Here is a 7,119-nt window from a genome sequence, read left to right as displayed (position 1 = left end):
GCATATTGGCAAGCTATTTGCATTATGCACACACTTGCATTTAAAAGGGAATTCCGTGCTATCATACATTCATTTAGGAAGCGACCTCAATATTCATTCACCCTTTGCAAAGAATTTCATGCCCCTTTTATTTACCTATATATACACACTATTGCAAGGTGTTTTCCATGCTACCTCTATGCAAAGTATCAAACATGGGGCAGCCCAAATTCGAGCAAAAACTCTCACAAGCAAGTCCTAATTTTCATGCTTTTCTAATTCTAAAACCAAAATTTGGGTTCTTAGCCATGAGTATGTTTCCTTGCATTGAAGCTACAAGTTTGGGTTCCTAAGCTTGGAATTGCATTTGGGCACCTATTTTGAATTTCCTATGCTGTCCCTACATATATACAACAGTCCCACCATCCTAATCTTACAAAATCAGATTCATACGTCATTGGGGCATTTCACCGAGCACTTGGTGGGCGCATGTTTAGACATAAATTGCAAGAGAATGAGGGCAATGTGGCATGCCCCATTGCTTCAGAATACACCATAGGCCTAAAGCCTTCTCACACAAATCCTTAACTCAACAAATCAAGCATAAAAAGCAACCCAAAACTGCCCCACAAGCATGAGCATGTTCTCACAATTTAGAGCACCAAAATGAACAAATGCACCGACGGAAAGCAAAAAACTCAAGGATTGAATACTTACTTGTTGGAGTGAGTAGAAACAACGAAAATGAAAGCAAAACGCAACCAAAAGTGGCTTAGGGGAGCAAAAACCGCAAGCCTTAGAGAGTTCTCTCTTTTGAATGAGGGGGGGGGGGGGGTTTGGGTACAAAAACGTTCCCCTCCCTCGTTTTTATATTTTGAATGCAGGGGTTGCTCACCCAGGCGAGCTAACCTGCACAAAATTTTTTTTTTGGTGTGACATTAATCATGCCTCCCCCCCCTTATGATTTAGCGTTTGCCTACTTGAACCTACTTAAGTTAGAGTTAGGCGTCGATTACTTATTTAAAACAAACGATAGTAATAAAATACTGTGAATTCAAAGGATACTGGACTGTCTTGCAGCGACGTTCTCTGCTTGTCTAGTGCCGAGAAGAGACGACGGTCGGCCGTGACCCTATCCTCCATTTGCCTCCATCCCTAAGTACCTGCAAGTAGGAGACAAACAATACGCGGCCAATCGTGACCGGTCATCCTCTTACCTTGGTTGATTTCCGCCATTGACTTGTCTTGACTTCTGACCGTGGCCTAAGACGATTCTGCTCCCTGCTACCACAAGATATGCATGTGCATGTGCATGTATGAATGTTTCTAATGCGATGATTTCCTTAGTGAAGGCTGATTAGGTTCCATTTTAAATTTAAGCGTTTGGGGCACCCCCATGAACCGAGCGAAGAGGGCTCAGGTTATTACAAACTAAACACAAGGTTTTGAAACCAAAGGGAGGACTGAAACCTCGCCTATCTTTTCTTTTTAAAGAAACGAGACAAATACAGTGAATGGGAATCCCTAGAGGAAACCAAGAAGAACGAGAAAAAACTCAGAAATAAGAAACATGCAATGGTTCTCTCGATTGCCCCAGCCTTTAAGCGTAATATCGTTTAACGACATCGGAGTTCACGGGTGAGGGCAGCTCCTCGCCATCCATGTTGGTGAGTATCAGAGCACCCCCAAAAAAAGCTCTTTTCACCACGAAAGGTCCTTCATAATTCGGGGCCCACTTGCCTCGATTGTCCTTAACAGCGTGGGACATCTTCTTCAGCATAAGGTCCCCCTCGTTAAACTTGCGCGGACGTACCTTCTTGTCAAACACGTTTTTTATCCTTCGTTGATACAGACGCCTATGGCTCATGGCCGTCAAATGCTTACCTTCAATAAGGTTGAGTTGGTCGTAGCGTGATTGAGCCCATTCTGACTCTCCTAGGCCTGACTCTGCTATTATCCTCTGAGAAGGAACCTCTACCTCAAATGGGAGTACTGCTTCCATCCCATAAACCAAGGAATACGGCGTTGCCCCAGTAGAAGTTCGTACTGAAGTTCTATATCCATGTAGGGCGAAAGGCAACATCTCATGCCAATCTTTGTATGACACAGTCATCTTCTAGAAAATCTTCTTAATATTTTTATTTGCAGCCTTTACAGCCCCATTCATCTTTGGCCGATAAGGGGTGGAGTTATGATGCTGGATCGTGAAATTCTCGCACATTTCCTGCATCATCTTGTTGTTCAGATTGGTGCCATTGTCAGTGATGATCTTCCTAGGGAGTCCATATCGACAAATTAGCTCCCACTTGATGAATCTGACTACCACACTCCTCGTGACATTGGTATAAGAAGCTGCTTCGACCCATTTGGTGAAGTAGTCTATCGCCACAAGAATGAAGCGGTGACCATTCGAAGCCTTGGGTTTGATGGCCCCAATAACGTCTATCCCCCACATTGAAAAAGGCCAAGGGGCGGACATAACATTCATAGGATGTGGCGGAACATTGACATTGTCCGCTTATGCCTGACATTTATGACACTTCTTTACATGGGCGCAGCAATCGCTCTCCATGGTGAGCCAGTAATAACCGGCCCTAAGGATCTTCATGGCCATGGCATGCCCATTGGCATGTGTCCCAAATGAACCCTCGTGGATCTCCTCAATCACGAAGTTCGCCTCTTTGGCATCTATGCATCGTAGGAGGGTCATGTCGTAGTTCTGTTGGTACAGGATGGTACCACTTACAAAGAAACCAGTAGCCAATCTTCTCAACGTCCTTTTGTCATTGTCAGAAATCCCTGGTGGGTATTCTTTGTTCTCGACATATTGTTTGATGTCGAAATACCACAGTTTCCCATCCCCCTCTTCCTCTATTGCATAACAATAGGCCGGCCTGCCCTGAGATCTGAATTCGATGTACGGCAGATCCCCGTGTGGGGCAAGTTGAAACATGGATGCCAGGGTGGCTAATGCATCAACCATTTGATTCTCTTCCCGAGGTATGTGGTGGAAAGAAATGTCGTCAAAGTACTTGGCTAACCTCAAGATGTGAGTTTGATAGGGTATCAACTTCGGATCCCTAGTTTCCCATTCTCCTTTCAACTGGCGTATCACCAAAGCTGAGTCTCCATACACTTTGAGTAGTTTTACATCAAAATCAATGGCCGCCTGAACCCCGAGGGCGCATGCTTCGTACTCGGCCATATTGTTGGTACAATCAAAACCTAGCATAGCCGTGAAAGGAATACACTGATCATCCGGGGATACAAGGACTGCCCCTACTCAATGGCCCAAAGCATTAGATGCCCCATCGAAGCAAACAATCCATTTGTCTATGTCCTCGTGCATCCGCTTCTCTTCGAATAGGGCCATCATATCTTCATCTGGGAACTCAGGGTGCATCGGCCGATAATCCTGGAGGGGTTGCTGGGCCAAATAATCTGCCAAGGCGCTTCCCTTTACCGCGTTTTGGGTGACGTAAACGATATCGAATTCAGATAATAGTATCTGCCACCTAGCGATTCGTCCCGTGAGGGCCGGTTTCTCAAAGATGTATTTCACGAGATCCATTTTGGAAATAAGCCATGTGGTATGGCTGAGCATGTACTACCTAAGCCGATGTGATGCCCATACCAGAGCACAACACCTCCTTTCCAGCATTGAGTAATTCATCTCACATGCGGTAAACTTCTTGCTTAGATAGTAGATGGCTTGCTCCTTTCTCCCAGAATCATCATGCTGACCCAACATGCACCCCATAGACTCATCCAACACGGTCATGTACAGGAAAAGAGGTCTTCCTGTTACAGGTGGCATGAGCACCGGGGGATTTGCGAGACGTTGTTTGATCTTCTCGAAGGCCTCTTGGCAGTCACTGTTCCACAGGACCGCCTGGTTTTTATGTAATAGCTTGAAAATGGGCTCATAGGTAGGGGTGAGTTGCGAGATAAATCTCGCGATATAATTCAACCTGCCCAAGAACCCCCGAACTTGCTTCTCCGTGCGTGGTTCCGGCATTTCAAGGATGGCCTTCACTTTCTCGGGATCTATCTCTATCCCTTTCTGACTTACGATAAATCCCAGCAACTTTCCCGACTTTACCCCAAAGGTACACTTGGTTGGGTTTAGCTTCAATTGGTATTTCCGCAACCTTCCGAACAGCTTATGTAGATTGACGAGGTGTTCATCCTCAGTCCGAGATTTGGCAATCATGTCATCTACGTAGACCTCTATTTCCTTATGCATCATGTCATGGAACAATGCCACCATGGCCCGCTAACAGGTTGCCCTAGCATTTTTGAGCCCGAAGGCCATCACTTTATAGCAGAACGTCCCCCATAGGGTGACGAAAATGGTCTTCTCTACATCTTCGGGTGCCATTTTTATTTGATTATACCCCGAGAAACCATCCATAAATGAGAAAAGGGCGAACTTAGTTGTATTATCTACCAATACATCAATGTGTGGCAGAGGAAAATTGTCTTTAGGACTGGCTCGGTTTAAGTCCCGATAGTCTATACACATTCGAACCTTGCCGTCCTTTTTCGGGACCGGGACAATGTTGGCCACCCACTCCGGGTACCGCGCCATAGCTAAGAAACCTGCATCAAATTGCTTTCTTACTTCTTCTTTGATCTTCAAAGACATATCGGGTCTCATCCTTCGTAGCTTTTGTTTAACCGGGGAAGACCCAGGATTCAACGGTAACTTATGCTGCACAATGTCGGAATCCAAACCGGGCATGTCTTGGTATGACCACGCAAAGACGTCTTGATATTCTCCAAGAAGGACTATCAAGCCTTGGCGGATAGGTGCGGTCATACTGGTTCCCACTTTTACCTCTTTCTTTTCCTCTCCGGTCCCTAAGTTCACTAGTTCGGTTCCTTCTTGGTGAGGCTTCATTTCACGTTCTTCCTGAGCGATCAACCTCTCCAACTCTGGTGAAAGGACGTCCTCTTCCTCTTCCTCGTTCATCATTTGGCTTACATCTCGGTCGAAATCGATCGTCAAACCCTCATTGTTAGGATCTTCAAAGAATCGACCCTCATATCTATACCAAACAAGACAAAATAAACAAAAACATGCAAAATGATATGAGAAAAGGTGAAACTGCAAGAACAGATGAAACAAGATCTCTTTGTTTATTTAATAAGGTAGGTTTCACAAAACAAAAGAGAAAGGAAATCTATAGGCTCTAATTACATTGAATCAACGGTATAGACTTATGACTGGCTTATCACGCGCCAGTTCCCCACTTGGGAATCGGGGTGGCATGGTTGCACGAAATTTGGTGGGTCTTGAGGGAACTCCTCTCCTACTGCGACCACTTCTTCCTCGGACACCATTCTGGCACTGGTGAAAGATTGGCTAAGACGGCTGGGCCATACTCTGTCTGCCCGAAATCTTGACGGCACATTCCTCCTCCCCGGCATCCCGGGTTCGTACCCCAATCCATACTTGTACGGATTTCCCTTAACATCGACTACGTCGGCATTTCCGAGGCCGTCCTTGCCTAGACCCATTCCGGGCTCAAATTCGTTCCTGAGCATAACACGTGCCACCATTATGGCCACGTTGGAGAGAGAAGGTAGCAACAGACTTGGTTCCACAGAGGCGCAGCTCACCACCTCGAAGGATTGGAAAGCCGTTTCTAATGATTCTTCTGCCGCTTCTACGTATGGGGCGGAGGAGGGGCAGCTCACCAACATATCCTCTTCACCCGATACTATCACCAAAAGTCCACCCACTGCAAACTTCAATTTCTGGTGAAGCGTTGAAGGGACCACTCCCAACGCATGAATCCAAGGTCTCCCCAAGAGACAGCTATAGGCGGGATTTATGTCCATTACTTGAAACACCACATTGCAAGTGTGGGGGCCTATCTGAATGGGAATGTCGATTTCCCCCATCACTTCCCGCCGAGTACCATCAAAGGCTCGCACCACCATCGAGTTCGGTTTTAAACGTGATGCACTAAAAGGAAGCTTTTCCAAAGTGGTCTTCGGCATCACATTCAAACTTGATCCATTGTCGATAAGTACCTTTGCGACAACATGGTCCATACATCTCACCGACACATGTAGAGTCTTGTTGTGTCCTCTCCCCTCAACGGGAATCTCTTCTTCCGCAAACATGATATAATTGTTGGTGGTTATATGATTAACGATGCCTTCGAAACCCTCCACTGAGATATCATGTGCTACATGGGCATCGTTAAGGACCTTTATCAACAGCGCACGATGAGGCTCGGAGTTTATGAGCAGTTCAAGCAAAGAGATCCTTGTTGGAGTTTTATTCAGTTGCTCGACTACCTTAAACTCGCTTTGTTGGATGAGGCGGAGGAACTCATGGGCCTCTTCCAAAGTCACTGTTTTTCCTTGAAGACCCTCTTTCTTTTCAGCCCCTCTTACTACCGGAGGATCTACTTCTTTCGAGGGGGTAGCTACATCTGTGGGCTCTTGGACCATGGGCACTTTCCCCTTGGAGGGCAACTCCGCCGAGCGGAGGGAAGTGAACACCCGGCCACTGCGGGTCACGCAACTGAGGCTGGTGATGTTGGTCACCTTAGCTGATAGGGAGTCAACTTCGGTTGCAACTCTTTCGCTGAACGCGGGAGGGGTATACTTCCACGGAATAGCCTTATTGCTTTGATATGCAAAAGGCATCGGCTTGGGCGCTGTCCGGGGGTATACGGGTGTGGAGCCGGTCTCTTTCCTAGTGAAACATATTACTAGGGCCTTGGGGGTTAGAGGAACCTTCTTTTCTTCCGACTGCATGCAAATATGTGGTTCCTCCTTCCCTCCTTTGGACACTTCAAGCTGCCCCCAGTCCATGAGCCGCTGAAGCAATTCTTCCATCGCGGGACAGGTTTCCATGTCGTGTGACTCCCCGAGGTGAAACAAACATTCGTCCCTTTCGTCTCCACCACGGGAGACCATGCACGCCGCTTGCAGTGATTGGTAGATGAAGCGTCTAGAAGTAGCCACCTCTCCTAACCTCTTTGCGCGTGATGGCCCACCCTCTTCGACGGCGTTCACGCTAGCCCCTCTATGACTAGCTAGCGGATTAGTTTTAACATTTGGGCCTTCTTCTTGAAACGATAGCCAGCCGGCACTAATCAGGTGCTGCACCTTATACCT

This window comes from Glycine max, chromosome 19 (genome assembly GCF_000004515.6).
Source record: "Glycine max cultivar Williams 82 chromosome 19, Glycine_max_v4.0, whole genome shotgun sequence".
Classification (NCBI taxonomy): domain Eukaryota; kingdom Viridiplantae; phylum Streptophyta; class Magnoliopsida; order Fabales; family Fabaceae; genus Glycine; species Glycine max.
This window is presented reverse-complemented; position numbering follows the sequence as displayed.